Source organism: Bombus terrestris, chromosome 5 (genome assembly GCF_910591885.1).
Source record: "Bombus terrestris chromosome 5, iyBomTerr1.2, whole genome shotgun sequence".
In the NCBI taxonomy this organism is placed as follows: domain Eukaryota; kingdom Metazoa; phylum Arthropoda; class Insecta; order Hymenoptera; family Apidae; genus Bombus; species Bombus terrestris.
In genome coordinates this window covers 13280306-13301243 of record NC_063273.1, presented here as the reverse complement: position 1 = coordinate 13301243, position 20938 = coordinate 13280306, and positions in this window count along the sequence as shown.

Below are 20938 nucleotides of genomic sequence, written 5' to 3'. Positions count from 1 at the left end.
ACGCTATGTACTATTACTTTATAACGTATAACGTTATATTGGATCACTATAAGATGTATAACGTTATATACTATTATGTTACAACGTATAACGTTATGTACTATTACGTTATAATGTATAACGTTATGTACTGTTACGTTATAACGTATAACGTTATATTGGATCACTATATGATGTGTAACGTTATATACCATTACGTTACAACGTATAACGTTATGTACTATCACGTTATAATGTATAACGTTATGTACTATTACGTTATAACGTATAACGTTATATTGGATCACTATATGATGTATAACGTTACATACTATTACGTTATAATGTATAACGTTATGTACTGTTACGTTATAACGTATAACGTTATATTGGATCACAATATGATGTGTAACGTTATATACCATTACGTTACAACGTATAACGTTATATTGGATCACTATATGATGTATAACGTTACATACTATTACGTTACAACGTATAACGTTACATACTATAACGTTACATCGAATAACGATGTATTGGATTACTATATGACGTGAAACGTTATATACTATTACGTTACAACGAATAAAATTATGTATTTTTACGTTACAACGTATTACGTTATGTACTGTTACGTTACAACGTATAACGTTATGTACTTTTACGTTATTACGTATAATATTATATTGGATCACTATTTGATGTATAACGTCACATACTATTACGTTACATCGAATAACGTTATATTGGATCACTATATGACGTAAAACGATATATACTATGACGTTACAACGTATGACGTTATGTACTATTACGTTATAACGTATAACGATATATTGGTTCACTATATGATGTATAAGGTTATATACTATTACGTAATAAGGTATAACGCTATGTACTATTACGTTATAACGTATAACGTTATATTGGATCACTATATGATGTATATCGTTATGTACTATTACATAATAACGTGTAACGTTATATTGGATCACTATATGATGTATAACGTTATATACTATTACGTAATAAAGTATATCGTTATGTACTACTACGTTATAACGTATAACGTTTTATTGGATCACTATATGATGTGTAATGTTATATAATATTACGTTACAACGTGAAACGCTATGTACTATTATGTTAGAACGTATAACGTTATATTGCATGACTATATGATGTTTAACGTTACATACTATTACGTTACAACGTATAACGTTATGTACTATTACGTTATAACGTATAACGTTATATTGGATCACTATATGATGTATATCGTTATGTACTATTACATAATAACGTGTAACGTTATATTGGATCACTATATGATGTATAACGTTATATACTATTACGTAATAAAGTATATCGTTATGTACTACTACGTTATAACGTATAACGATTTATTGGATCACTATATGATGTGTAACATTAAATACTATTACGTTACAACGTGAAACGTTATGTACTATTATGTTGGAAAGTATAACGTTATATTGGATCACTATATGATGTATAATGATACATACTATTACGTTACAACGTATAACGTTATGTACTATTACGTTATAACGTATAACGTTATATTGGATCACTATATGGTGTTTAACGTTATAAAGTATTACGTAATAACGCATAAAGTTATGATCTATTAGGTTATAATGTATAACATTATATTGGATCACTATATGATGTATAACGTTACTTACTATAACGTTACATCGAATAATGATATATTGGATTACTATATAACGTGAAACGTTATATACTATTACGTTACAACGTATAACGTTATGTATTTTTACGTTACAGCGTATTACGTTATGTACTATTACGTTACAACGTATAACGTTATGTACTATTACGTTATTACGTATAATACTACATTGGATCACTATTTGATGTATAACGTTACATACTATTACGTTACATCGAATAACGTTATATTGGATCACTATATGACGTAAAACGTTATATACTATGACGTTACAACGTATAACGCTATGTACTATTACGTTATAACGTATAACGTTATATTAGATCACTATATGACGTAACACGTTATAAACTATTATGTTACAACGTATAACGTTATGTATTATTACGTTATAACGTATAACGTTACATACTATTACGTTACATCGAATAACGTTATATTGGATCACTATATGACGTAAAACGTTATATACTATTACGTTACAACGTATAACGTTAGGTACTATTACGTTATAACGTATAACGTTATATTGGATCACAATATGATGTGTAACGTTATATACCATTACGTTACAACGTATAACGTTATGTACTATCACGTCATAATGTATAACGTTATGTACTATTACGTTATAACGTATAACGTTATATTGGATCACTATTTGATGTATAACGTCACATACTATTACGTTACATCGAATAACGTTATATTGGATCACTATATGACGTAAAACGATATATACTATGACGTTACAACGTATAACGTTATGTACTATTACGTTATAACGTATAACGATATATTGGTTCACTATATGATGTATAAGGTTATATACTATTACGTTACAACGTGTAACGTTATGTGGTATTAGGTTATAACGTATAACGTTACATACTGTTACGTTACATCGAATAACGTTATATTGGATCACTATATGATGTATAACGTTACATACTATTACGTTACAACGTGAAACGTTATGTACTATTATGTTAGAACGTATAACGTTATATTGGATCACTATATGATGTATAACGTTACATACTATTACGTTACAACGTATAACATTACATACTATAACGTTACATCTAATAACGATGTATTGGATTACTATATGACGTGAAACGTTATATACTATTACGTTGCAACGAATAAAGTTATGTATTTTTACGTTACAACGTATTACGTTATGTACTATTACGTTACAACGTATAACGTTATGTACTATTACGTTATTACGTATAATATTATATTGGATCACTATTTGATGTATAACGTCACATACTATTACGTTACATCGAATAACGTTATATTGGATCACTATATGACGTAAAACGTTATATGCTATTACGCTACAACGTATAACGTTAGGTACTATTACGTTATAACGTATAACGCTTTATTGGGATCACTATATGACGTATAACGTTAAATACTATTACGTTACAACGTATAACGTTATGTACTACTACGTTATAACGTACAACGTTTTATTGGATCACTATATGATGTGTAACGTTAAATACTATTACGTTACAACGTGAAACGTTATGTACTATTATGTTGGAAAGTATAACGTTAGATTGGATCACTATATGATGTATAACGTTACATACTATTACGTTACAACGTATAACGTTACGTACTATTACGTTATTACATATAATATTATCACTATTTGATGTATAAGGATGTAATAGGATCACTATTTGATGTATAAGGTTATTTACTATTACGTTACAACGTATAACGTTATGTACTACTACGTTATAACGTATAACGTTATATTAGATCACTATATGACGTAAGACGTTATATACTATTACGTTACAACGTATAACGTTATGTACTATTACGTTATTACATATAATATTATCACTATTTGATGTATAAGGATGTAATAGGATCACTATTTGATGTATAAGGTTATATACTATTACGTTACATCGAGTAACGTTATATTGGATCACTATATGATGTAAAACGTTATATACTATTACGTTACAACGTATAACGTTATGTATTATTATGTTACAACGTTTAACTTTATGTACTATTACGTTATAGCGTATAACGTTAAATTGGATCACTATATGATGTATAACGTTATATACTATAACGTTATAACGTATAACGTTATATTGGATCACTATATGATGTATATCGTTATGTACTATTACATAATAACGTGTAACGTTATATTGGATCACTATATGATGTATAACGTTATATACTATTACGTAATAAAGTATATCGTTATGTACTACTACGTTATAACGTATAACGTTTTATTGGATCACTATATGATGTGTAACATTAAATACTATTACGTCACAACGTGAAGCGTTATGTACTATTATGTTGGAAAGTATAACGTTATATTGGATCACTATATGATGTATAATGATACATACTATTACGTTACAACGTATAACGTTATGTACTATTACGTTATAACGTATAACGTTATATTGGATCACTATATGGTGTTTAACGTTATAAAGTATTACGTAATAACGCATAAAGTTATGATCTATTAGGTTATAATGTATAACATTATATTGGATCACTATATGATGTATAACGTTACTTACTATAACGTTACATCGAATAATGATATATTGGATTACTATATAACGTGAAACGTTATATACTATTACGTTACAACGTATGACGTTATGTATTTTTACGTTACAACGTATTACGTTATGTACTATTACGTTACAACGAATTACGTTATGTACTATTACGTTATTACGTATAATACTACATTGGATCACTATTTGATGTATAACGTTACATACTATTACGTTACATCGAATAACGTTATATTGGATCACTATATGACGTAAAACGTTATATACTATGACGTTACAACGTATAACGCTATGTACTATTACGTTATAACGTATAACGTTATATTAGACCACTATATGACGTAAAACGTTAAATACTATTACGTAATAACGTATAACGCTATATTAGAATCACTATATGACGTATAACGTTAAATACTATTACGTAATAACGTATAACGCTATGTACTATTACGTTATAACGTATAACGTTATATTGGATCGCTATATGATGTGTAATGTTATATAATATTACGTTACAGCGCGAAACGTTATGTACTATTATGTTAGAACGTATGACGTTATATTGGATGACTATATGATGTTTAACGTTACATACTATTACGTTACAACGTATGACGTTATGTACTATTACGTTATAACGTATAACGTTATATTAGATCACTATATGACGTAAAACGTTATATACCATTACGTCACAACGTATAACGTTATGTACTATTACGTTATAATGTATAACGTTATGTACTATTACGTTATAACGTATAACGTTATATTGGATCGCTATATGATGTGTTATGTTATATAATATTACATTACAACGTGAAACGTTATGTACTATTATGTTAGAACGTATGACGTTATATTGGATGACTATATGATGTTTAACGTTACATACTATTACGTTACAACGTATAACGTTATGTACTATTACGTTATAACGTATAACGTTATATTAGATCACTATATGACGTAAAACGTTATATACTATTACGTTACAACGTATAACGTTATGTATTATTACGTTACAACGTATAACGTTATGTACTATTACGTTACAACATATAACGTTGTGTACTATTACGTTATAACGTATAACGATATATCGGTTCACTATATGATGTATATCGTTACATACTATTACGTTACACCGAATAACGTTATATTGGATCACTATATGACGTAAAACGTTATATACTATTACGTTACAACGTATAACGTTATGTATTTTTACGTTACTACGTATTACGTTATGTACTATTACGTTACAACGTATAACGTTATGTACTATTACGTTATAACGTATAACGTTATATTAGATCACTATATGACGTAAAACGTTATGTACTATTACTTGACAACGTATAACGTTATGTATTTTTACGTTACAACGTATTACGTTGTGTACTACTACGTTATAACGTATAACGTTATATTAGGATCACTATATGACGTATAACGTTAAAAACTATTACGTAATAACGTATGACGATATGTACTATTACGTTATAACGTATAACGTTATATTGGATCACTATATGATGTATAACGTTACATACTATTGCGTTACAACGTGAAACGTTATGTACTATTATGTTAGAACGTATAACGTTATATTGGATCACTATATGATGTATAACGTTACATACTATAACGTTACATCGAATAACGATATATTGCATCACTATATGACGTAAAACGTTATATACTATTACGTTACAACGTATGACGTTATGTATTATTACGTTACAACGTATAACGTTATGTACTATTACGTTATAACGTATAACGTTATGTACTATTACGTTATAACGCATAAGATTATATTGGATCACTATATGATGTATAACGTTACATACTATAACGTTACATCGAATAACGTTATATTGCATCACTATATGACGTAAAACGGTATATACTATTACGTTACAACGTATAACGTTATGTACTATTACGTTATAACGTATAACGTTATATTAGGATCACTATATGACGTATAACGTTAAAAACTATTACGTAATAACGTATGACGGTATGTACTATTACGTTATAACGTATAACGTTATATTGGATCCCTATATGATGTGTAACGTTATATACCATTACGTTACAACGTATAACGTTATGTACTATTACGTTATAGTGTATAACGTTATGTACTATTACGTTATAACGTATAACGTTATATTGGATCACTATATGATGTATAACGTTACATACTATAACGTTACATCGAATAACGATATATTGCATCACTATATGACGTAAAACGTTATATACTATTACGTTACAACGTATGACGTTATGTATTATTACGTTACAACGTATAACGTTATGTACTATTACGTTATAACGTATAACGTTATGTACTATTACGTTATAACGCATAAGATTATATTGGATCACTATATGATGTATAACGTTACATACTATAACGTTACATCGAATAACGATATATTGCATCACTATATGACGTAAAACGTTATATACTATTACGTTACAACGTATAACGTTATATTAGATCACTATATGACGTGAAACGTTATATACTAATACGTTGCAACGTATAACGTTATGTATTTTTACGTTACAACCTATTACGTTATGTACTATTACGTTACAACGTGTAACGTTATGTACTATTACGTTATTACGTATAATATTATATTGGATCATTATTTGATGTATAACGTTACATACTATTACGTTACATCGAATAACGTTATATTGCATCACTACATGACGTAAAACGTTTTATACTATTACGTTACAACGTATAACGTTATGTACTATTACGTTATTACGTATAACGCTATATTAGGATCACCATATGACGTATAATGTTAAATACTATTACGCAATAACGTATAACGCTATGTACTATTACTTTATAACGTATAACGTTATATTGGATCACTATAAGATGTATAACGTTATATACTATTATGTTACAACGTATAACGTTATGTACTATTACGTTATAATGTATAACGTTATGTACTGTTACGTTATAACGTATAACGTTATATTGGATCACTATATGATGTGTAACGTTATATACCATTACGTTACAACGTATAACGTTATGTACTATCACGTTATAATGTATAACGTTATGTACTATTACGTTATAACGTATAACGTTATATTGGATCACTATATGATGCATAACGTTACATACTATTACGTTACAACGTATAACGTTACATACTATAACGTTACATCGAATAACGATGTATTGGATTACTATATGACGTGAAACGTTATATACTATTACGTTGCAACGAATAAAGTTATGTATTTTTACGTTACAACGTATTACGTTATGTACTATTACGTTACAACGTATAACGTTATGTACTATTACGTTATTACGTATAATATTATATTGGATCACTATTTGATGTATAACGTCACATACTATTACGTTACATCGAATAACGTTATATTGGATCACTATATGACGTAAAACGTTATATGCTATTACGCTACAACGTATAACGTTAGGTACTATTACGTTATAACGTATAACGCTTTATTGGGATCACTATATGACGTATAACGTTAAATACTATTACGTTACAACGTATAACGTTATGTACTACTACGTTATAACGTACAACGTTTTATTGGATCACTATATGATGTGTAACGTTAAATACTATTACGTTACAACGTCAAACGTTATGTACTATTATGTTGGAAAGTATAACGTTAGATTGGATCACTATATGATGTATAACGTTACATACTATTACGTTACAACGTATAACGTTACGTACTATTACGTTATTACATATAATATTATCACTATTTGATGTATAAGGATGTAATAGGATCACTATTTGATGTATAAGGTTATTTACTATTACGTTACAACGTATAACGTTATGTACTACTACGTTATAACGTATAACGTTATATTAGATCACTATATGACGTAAGACGTTATATACTATTATGTTACAACGTATAACGTTATGTACTATTACGTTATTACATATAATATTATCACTATTTGATGTATAAGGATGTAATAGGATCACTATTTGATGTATAAGGTTATATACTATTACGTTACATCGAGTAACGTTATATTGGATCACTATATGATGTGAAACGTTATATACTATTACGTTACAACGTATAACGTTATGTATTATTATGTTACAACGTTTAACTTTATGTACTATTACGTTATAGCGTATAACGTTATATTAGATCACTATATGACGTAAAACGTTATATACCATTACGTCACAACGTATAACGTTATGTACTATTACGTTATAATGTATAACGTTATGTACTATTACGTTATAACGTATAACGTTATATTGGATCGCTATATGATGTGTTATGTTATATAATATTACATTACAACGTGAAACGTTATGTACTATTATGTTAGAACGTATGACGTTATATTGGATGACTATATGATGTTTAACGTTACATACTATTACGTTACAACGTATAACGTTATGTACTATTACGTTATAACGTATAACGTTATATTAGATCACTATATGACGTAAAACGTTATATACTATTACGTTACAACGTATAACGTTATGTATTATTACGTTACAACGTATAACGTTATGTACTATTACGTTACAACATATAACGTTGTGTACTATTACGTTATAACGTATAACGATATATCGGTTCACTATATGATGTATATCGTTACATACTATTACGTTACACCGAATAACGTTATATTGGATCACTATATGACGTAAAACGTTATATACTATTACGTTACAACGTATAACGTTATGTATTTTTACGTTACTACGTATTACGTTATGTACTATTACGTTACAACGTATAACGTTATGTACTATTACGTTATAACGTATAACGTTATATTAGATCACTATATGACGTAAAACGTTATATACTATTACGTTACAACGTATAACGTTATGTATTATTACGTTACAACGTATTACGTTGTGTACTACTACGTTATAACGTATAACGTTATATTAGGATCACTATATGACGTATAACGTTAAAAACTATTACGTAATAACGTATGACGATATGTACTATTACGTTATAACGTATAACGTTATATTGGATCACTATATGATGTATAACGTTACATACTATTGCGTTACAACGTGAAACGTTATGTACTATTATGTTAGAACGTATAACGTTATATTGGATCACTATATGATGTATAACGTTACATACTATAACGTTACATCGAATAACGATATATTGCATCACTATATGACGTAAAACGTTATATACTATTACGTTACAACGTATGACGTTATGTATTATTACGTTACAACGTATAACGTTATGTACTATTACGTTATAACGTATAACGTTATGTACTATTACGTTATAACGCATAAGATTATATTGGATCACTATATGATGTATAACGTTACATACTATAACGTTACATCGAATAACGTTATATTGCATCACTATATGACGTAAAACGTTATATACTATTACGTTACAACGTATAACGTTATGTACTATTAGGTTATAACGTATAACGTTATATTAGGATCACTATATGACGTATAACGTTAAAAACTATTACGTAATAACGTATGACGATATGTACTATTACGTTATAACGTATAACGTTATATTGGATCCCTATATGATGTGTAACGTTATATACCATTACGTTACAACGTATAACGTTATGTACTATTACGTTATAGTGTATAACGTTATGTACTATTACGTTATAACGTATAACGTTATATTGGATCACTATATGATGTATAACGTTACATACTATAACGTTACATCGAATAACGATATATTGCATCACTATATGACGTAAAACGTTATATACTATTACGTTACAACGTATGACGTTATGTATTATTACGTTACAACGTATAACGTTATGTACTATTACGTTATAACGTATAACGTTATGTACTATTACGTTATAACGCATAAGATTATATTGGATCACTATATGATGTATAACGTTACATACTATAACGTTACATCGAATAACGATATATTGCATCACTATATGACGTAAAACGTTATATACTATTACGTTACAACGTATAACGTTATATTAGATCACTATATGACGTGAAACGTTATATACTAATACGTTGCAACGTATAACGTTATGTATTTTTACGTTACAACCTATTACGTTATGTACTATTACGTTACAACGTGTAACGTTATGTACTATTACGTTATTACGTATAATATTATATTGGATCATTATTTGATGTATAACGTTACATACTATTACGTTACATCGAATAACGTTATATTGCATCACTACATGACGTAAAACGTTTTATACTATTACGTTACAACGTATAACGTTATGTACTATTACGTTATTACGTATAACGCTATATTAGGATCACCATATGACGTATAATGTTAAATACTATTACGCAATAACGTATAACGCTATGTACTATTACTTTATAACGTATAACGTTATATTGGATCACTATAAGATGTATAACGTTATATACTATTATGTTACAACGTATAACGTTATGTACTATTACGTTATAATGTATAACGTTATGTACTGTTACGTTATAACGTATAACGTTATATTGGATCACTATATGATGTGTAACGTTATATACCATTACGTTACAACGTATAACGTTATGTACTATCACGTTATAATGTATAACGTTATGTACTATTACGTTATAACGTATAACGTTATATTGGATCACTATATGATGTATAACGTTACATACTATTACGTTACAACGTATAACGTTACATACTATAACGTTACATCGAATAACGATGTATTGGATTACTATATGACGTGAAACGTTATATACTATTACGTTGCAACGAATAAAGTTATGTATTTTTACGTTACAACGTATTACGTTATGTACTATTACGTTACAACGTATAACGTTATGTACTATTACGTTATTACGTATAATATTATATTGGATCACTATTTGATGTATAACGTCACATACTATTACGTTACATCGAATAACGTTATATTGGATCACTATATGACGTAAAACGTTATATGCTATTACGCTACAACGTATAACGTTAGGTACTATTACGTTATAACGTATAACGCTTTATTGGGATCACTATATGACGTATAACGTTAAATACTATTACGTTACAACGTATAACGTTATGTACTACTACGTTATAACGTACAACGTTTTATTGGATCACTATATGATGTGTAACGTTAAATACTATTACGTTACAACGTCAAACGTTATGTACTATTATGTTGGAAAGTATAACGTTAGATTGGATCACTATATGATGTATAACGTTACATACTATTACGTTACAACGTATAACGTTACGTACTATTACGTTATTACATATAATATTATCACTATTTGATGTATAAGGATGTAATAGGATCACTATTTGATGTATAAGGTTATTTACTATTACGTTACAACGTATAACGTTATGTACTACTACGTTATAACGTATAACGTTATATTAGATCACTATATGACGTAAGACGTTATATACTATTATGTTACAACGTATAACGTTATGTACTATTACGTTATTACATATAATATTATCACTATTTGATGTATAAGGATGTAATAGGATCACTATTTGATGTATAAGGTTATATACTATTACGTTACATCGAGTAACGTTATATTGGATCACTATATGATGTGAAACGTTATATACTATTACGTTACAACGTATAACGTTATGTATTATTATGTTACAACGTTTAACTTTATGTACTATTACGTTATAGCGTATAACGTTAAATTGGATCACTATATGATGTATAACGTTATATACTATAACGTTATAACGTATAACGTTATATTGGATCACTATATGATGTATATCGTTATGTACTATTACATAATAACGTGTAACGTTATATTGGATCACTATATGATGTATAACGTTATATACTATTACGTAATAAAGTATATCGTTATGTACTACTACGTTATAACGTATAACGTTTTATTGGATCACTATATGATGTGTAACATTAAATACTATTACGTCACAACGTGAAGCGTTATGTACTATTATGTTGGAAAGTATAACGTTATATTGGATCACTATATGATGTATAATGATACATACTATTACGTTACAACGTATAACGTTATGTACTCTTACGTTATAACGTATAACGTTATATTGGATCACTATATGGTGTTTAACGTTATAAAGTATTACGTAATAACGCATAAAGTTATGATCTATTAGGTTATAATGTATAACATTATATTGGATCACTATATGATGTATAACGTTACTTACTATAACGTTACATCGAATAATGATATATTGGATTTCTATATAACGTGAAACGTTATATACTATTACGTTACAACGTATAACGTATGTATTTTTACGTTACAACGTATTACGTTATGTACTATTACGTTACAACGTATTACGTTATGTACTATTACGTTATTACGTATAATACTACATTGGATCACTATTTGATGTATAACGTTACATACTATTACGTTACATCGAATAACGTTATATTGGATCACTATATGACGTAAAACGTTATATACTATGACGTTACAACGTATAACGCTATGTACTATTACGTTATAACGTATAACGTTATATTAGATCACTATATGACGTTAAACGTTATAATACTATTACGTAATAACGTATAACGCTATGTACTATTACGTTATAACGTATAACGCTATATTAGAATCACTATATGACGTATAACGTTAAATACTATTACGTAATAACGTATAACGCTATGTACTATTACGTTATAACGTATAACGTTATATTGGATCGCTATATGATGTGTAATGTTATATAATATTACGTTACAGCGTGAAACGTTATGTACTATTATGTTAGAACGTATGACGTTATATTGGATGTCTATATGATGTTTAACGTAACATACTATTACGTTACAACGTATGACGTTATGTACTATTACGTTATAACGTATAGCGTTATATTAGATCACTATATGACGTAAAACGTTATATACCATTACGTCACAACGTATAACGTTATGTACTATTACGTTATAATGTATAACGTTATGTACTATTACGTTATAACGTATAACGTTATATTGGATCGCTATATGATGTGTTATGTTATATAATATTACATTACAACGTGAAACGTTATGTACTATTATGTTAGAACGTATGACGTTATATTGGATGACTATATGATGTTTAACGTTACATACTATTACGTTACAACGTATAACGTTATGTACTATTACGTTATAACGTATAACGTTATATTAGATCACTATATGACGTAAAACGCTATATACTATTACGTTACAACGTATAACGTTATGTATTATTACGTTTCAACGTATAACGTTATGTACTATTACGTTACAGCATATAACGTTGTGTACTATTACGTTATTACATATAATATTATCACTATTTGATGTATAAGGATGTAATAGGATCACTATTTGATGTATAAGGTTATATACTATTACGTTACATCGAGTAACGTTATATTGGATCACTATATGATGTAATACGTTATATACTATTACGTTACAACGTATAACGTTATGTATTATTATGTTACAACGTTTAACTTTATGTACTATTACGTTATAGCGTATAACGTTAAATTGGATCACTATATGATGTATAACGTTATATACTATAACGTTATAACGTATAACGTTATATTGGATCACTATATGATGTATATCGTTATGTACTATTACATAATAACGTGTAACGTTATATTGGATCACTATATGATGTATAACGTTATATACTATTACGTAATAAAGTATATCGTTATGTACTACTACGTTATAACGTATAACGTTTTATTGGATCACTATATGATGTGTAACATTAAATACTATTACGTCACAACGTGAAGCGTTATGTACTATTATGTTGGAAAGTATAACGTTATATTGGATCACTGTATGATGTATAATGATACATACTATTACGTTACAACGTATAACGTTATGTACTATTACGTTATAACGTATAACGTTATATTGGATCACTATATGGTGTTTAACGTTATAAAGTATTACGTAATAACGCATAAAGTTATGATCTATTAGGTTATAATGTATAACATTATATTGGATCACTATATGATGTATAACGTTACTTACTATAACGTTACATCGAATAATGATATATTGGATTACTATATAACGTGAAACGTTATATACTATTACGTTACAACGTATAACGTATGTATTTTTACGTTACAACGTATTACGTTATGTACTATTACGTTACAACGTATTACGTTATGTACTATTACGTTATTACGTATAATACTACATTGGATCACTATTTGATGTATAACGTTACATACTATTACGTTACATCGAATAACGTTATATTGGATCACTATATGACGTAAAACGTTATATACTATGACGTTACAACGTATAACGCTATGTACTATTACGTTATAACGTATAACGTTATATTAGATCACTATATGACGTAAAACGTTAAATACTATTACGTAATAACGTATAACGCTATGTACTATTACGTTATAACGTATAACGCTATATTAGAATCACTATATGACGTATAACGTTAAATACTATTACGTAATAACGTATAACGCTATGTACTATTACGTTATAACGTATAACGTTATATTGGATCGCTATATGATGTGTAATGTTATATAATATTACGTTACAGCGTGAAACGTTATGTACTATTATGTTAGAACGTATGACGTTATATTGGATGACTATATGATGTTTAACGTTACATACTATTACGTTACAACGTATGACGTTATGTACTATTACGTTATAACGTATAACGTTATATTAGATCACTATATGACGTAAAACGTTATATACCATTACGTCACAACGTATAACGTTATGTACTATTACGTTATAATGTATAACGTTATGTACTATTACGTTATAACGTATAACGTTATATTGGATCGCTATATGATGTGTTATGTTATATAATATTACATTACAACGTGAAACGTTATGTACTATTATGTTAGAACGTATGACGTTATATTGGATGACTATATGATGTTTAACGTTACATACTATTACGTTACAACGTATAACGTTATGTACTATTACGTTATAACGTATAACGTTATATTAGATCACTATATGACGTAAAACGCTATATACTATTACGTTACAACGTATAACGTTATGTATTATTACGTTACAACGTATAACGTTATGTACTATTACGTTACAACATATAACGTTGTGTACTATTACGTTATAACGTATAACGATATATCGGTTCACTATATGATGTATATCGTTACATACTATTACGTTACACCGAATAACGTTATATTGGATCACTATATGACGTAAAACGTTATATACTATTACGTTACAACGTATAACGTTATGTATTTTTACGTTACTACGTATTACGTTATGTACTATTACGTTACAACGTATAACGTTGTGTACTACTACGTTATAACGTATAACGTTATATTAGGATCACTATATGACGTATAACGTTAAAAACTATTACGTAATAACGTATGACGATATGTACTATTACGTTATAACGTATAACGTTATATTGGATCCCTATATGATGTGTAACATTATATACCATTACGTTACAACGTATAACGTTATGTACTATTACGTTATAATGTATAACGTTATGTACTATTACGTTATAACGTATAACGTTATATTGGATCGCTATATGATGTGTAATGTTATATAATATTACGTTACAACGTGAAACGTTATGTACTATTATGTTAGAACGTATGACGTTATATTGGATCACTATATGATGTATAACGTTACATACTATTACGTTACAACGTATAATGTTATGTACTATTACGTTATAACGTATAACGTTATACTAGATCACTATATGACGTAAAACGTTATATACTATTACGTTACAACGTATAACGTTATGTATTATTACGTTACAACGTATAACGTTATATTGGATCACTATATGATGTATAACGTTACATACTATTACGTTACAACGTACAACGTTATGTACTATTACGTTACAACGTATAACGTTATGTATTTTATTACGTTACAACGTATAACGTTATGTACTATTACGTTACAACGTATAACGTTATGTATTATAATGTTACAACGTTTAACTTTATGTCCTATTACGCTATAGCGTATAACGTTAAATTGGACCACTATATGATGTATAACGTTATATACTATTACGTTATAACGTATAACGTTATATTGGATCACTATACGATGTATAACGTCACATACTATTACGTTACAACGTATAACGTTATGTACTATTACGTTATAACGTATAACGTTATACTAGATCACTATATGAAGGAAAACGTTATATACTATTACGTTACAACGTATAACGTTATGTATTATTACGTTACAACGTATAACGTTATATAGTATTACGTGATAACGTATAAAGTTATGATCTATTAAGTTACAACGTATAACATTATATTGGAACACTATATGATGTATAACGTTACATACTATTACCTCACATCGGATAACGTTTTATTGGACCACTATATGACGTAAAACGTTATATACTATTACGTTACAACGTATAACGTTATCCTCTATTACGTCATAACGTATAACGCTATATTAGAATGACTATATGACGTATAACGTTAAATACTATTACTTAATAACGTATAACGCTATGTACTATTACGTTATAACTTATAACGTTATATTGGATCACTATATGATGTGTAATGTTATATAATATTACGTTACAACGTGAAACGTTACGTACTATCATGCTAGAACGTATGACGTTATATTGGATCACTATATGATGTATAACGTTACATACTATAACGTTACATCGAATAACGATATATTGCATCACTATATGACGTAAAACGTTATATACTATTACGTTACAACGTATGACGTTATGTATTATTACGTTACAACGTATAACGTTATGTACTATTACGTTATAACGTATAACGTTATGTACTATTACGTTATAACGCATAAGATTATATTGGATCACTATATGATGTATAACGTTACATACTATAACGTTACATCGAATAACGATATATTGCATCACTATATGACGTAAAACGTTATATACTATTACGTTACAACGTATAACGTTATGTACTATTACGTTATTACGTATAACGCTATATTAGGATCACCATATGACGTATAACGTTAAATACTATTACGTAATAACGTATAACGATATGTACTATTACTTTATAACGTATAACGCTATATTAGATCACTATATGACGTGAAACGTTATATACTAATACGTTACAACGTATAACGTTATGTATTTTTACGTTACAACCTATTACGTTATGTACTATTACGTTACAACGTGTAACGTTATGTACTATTACGTTATTACGTATAATATTATATTGGATCACTATATGATGTATAACGTTACATACTATTACGTTATAATGTATAACGTTATGTACTGTTACGTTATAACGTATAACGTTATATTGGATCACAATATGATGTGTAACGTTATATACCATTACGTTACAACGTATAACGTTACATACTATTACGTTACAACGTGAAACGTTATGTACTATTACGTTATTACGTATAACGTTATATTGGATCCCTATATGATGTGTAACGTTATATACCATTACGTTACAACGTATAACGTTATGTACTATTACGCTATAACGTATAACGTTATATTGGATCACGATATGGTGTTTAACGTTACATACTATTACGTTACATCGAATAACGTTATATTGGATCACTATATGACGTAAAACGTTATATACTATGACGTTACAACGTATAACGTTATGTACTATTACGTTATAACGCATAACGCTATATTGGATCACTATATGATGTATAACGTTACATACTATTGCGTTACAACGTAAAACATTATGTACTATTATGTTAGAACGTATAACGTTATATTGGATCACTATATGATGTATAACGTTACATACTATTACGTTACAACGTATAACGTTATGTACTATTACGTTATAACTTATAACGTTATATTAGATCACTATATGACGTAAAACGTTATATAGTATTACGTTACAACGTATGACGTTATGTATTATTACGTTACAACGTATAACGTTATGTACTATTACGTTATAACGTATAACGTTATGTACTATTACGTCATAACGCATAAGATTATATTGGATCACTATATGATGTATAACGTTACATACTATTACGTTAGATCGTATAACGTTATGTACTATTACGTTATAACGTATAACGTTATGTACTATTACGTTATAACGTATAACGTTATATTGGATCACTACATGGTGTTTAACGTTATAAAGTATTACGTAATAACGCATAAAGTTATGATCTATTAGGTTATAACGTATAACATTATATTGGATCACTATATGATGCATAACGTTACTTACTATAACGTTACATCGAATAATGATATATTGGATCACTATATGATGTATAACGTTACATACTATAACGTTACATCGAATAACGATATATTGCATCACTACATGACGTAAAACGTTTTATACTATTACGTTACAACGTATAACGTTATGTACTATTACGTTATTACGTATAACGCTATATTAGGATCACCATATGACGTATAATGTTAAATACTATTACGTAATAACGTATAACGCTATGTACTATTACTTTATAACGTATAACGTTATATTGGATCACTATATGATGTATAACGTTATATACTATTCTGTTACAACGTATAACGTTATGTACTATTACGTTATAGTGTATAACGTTATGTACTGTTACGTTATAACGTATAACGTTATATTGGATCACTATATGATGTATAACGTTACATACTATTACGTTACAACGTGAAACGTTATGCACTATTATGTTAGAACGTATAACGTTATGTACTATTACGTTATAACGTATAACGTTATATTGGATCACTATATGATGTATAACGTTACATACTATTACGTTATACTGTATAACGTTATGTACTGTTACGTTATAACGTATAACGTTATATTGGATCACAATATGATGTGTAACATTATATGCCATTACGTTACAACGTATAAGGTTATGTATTATTACGTTATAATGTATAACGTTATGTACTATTACGTTATAACGTATAACGTTATATTGGATCACTATATGATGTGTAATGTTATATAATATTACGTTACAACATGAAACGTTATGTACTATTATGTTAGAACGTATGACGTTATATTGGATGACTATATGATGTTTAACGTTACATACTATTACGTTACAACGTATAACGTTATGTACTATTACGTTATAACGTATAACGTTATGTTAGATCACTATATGACGTAAAACGTTATGTACAATTACGTTACAACGTATAACGTTATATACTATTACGTTACAACGTATAACGTTATGTGGTATTAGGTTATAACGTATAACGTTACATACTGTTACGTTACATCGAATAACGTTATATTGGATCACTATATGACGTAAAACGTTATATACTATTACGTTACAACGTATAACGTTATCCTCTATTACGTTATAACGTATAACGCTATATTAGAATCACTATATGACGTATAATGTTAAATACTATTACGTAATAAGGTATAACGCTATGTACTATTACGTTATAACGTATAACGTTATATTGGATCACTATATGATGTATATCGTTACGTACTATTACATAATAACGTGTAACGTTATATTGGATCACTATATGATGTATAACGTTATATACTATTACGTAATAAAGTATATCGTTATGTACTACTACGTTATATCGTATAACGTTTTATTGGATCACTATATGATGTGTAATGATACATACTATTACGTTACAACGTATAACGTTATGTACTATTACGTTATAACGTATAACGTTATATTGGATCACTATATGGTGTTTAACGTTATAAAGTATTACGTAATAACGCATAAAGTTATGATCTATTAGGTTATAATGTATAACATTATATTGGATCACTATATGATGTATAACGTTACTTACTATAACGTTACATCGAATAATGATATATTGGATTACTATATAACGTGAAACGTTATATACTATTACGTTACAACGTATAACGTTATGTATTTTTACGTTACAGCGTATTACGTTATGTACTATTACGTTACAACGTATAACGTTATGTACTATTACGTTATTACGTATAATACTACATTGGATCACTATTTGATGTATAACGTTACATACTATTACGTTACATCGAATAACGATATATTGGATCACTATATGACGTAAAACGTTATATACTATGACGTTACAACGTATAACGCTATGTACTATTACGTTATAACGTATAACGTTATATTAGATCACTATATGACGTAAAACGTTGTAAACTATTATGTTACAACGTATAACGTTATGTATTATTACGTTATAACGTATAACGTTACATACTATTACGTTACATCGAATAACGTTATATTGGATCACTATATGACGTAAAACGTTATATACTATTACGTTACAACGTATAACGTTAGGTACTATTACGTTATAACGTATAACGTTATATTGGATCACAATATGATGTGTAACGTTATATACCATTACGTTACAACGTATAACGTTATGTACTATCACGTTAT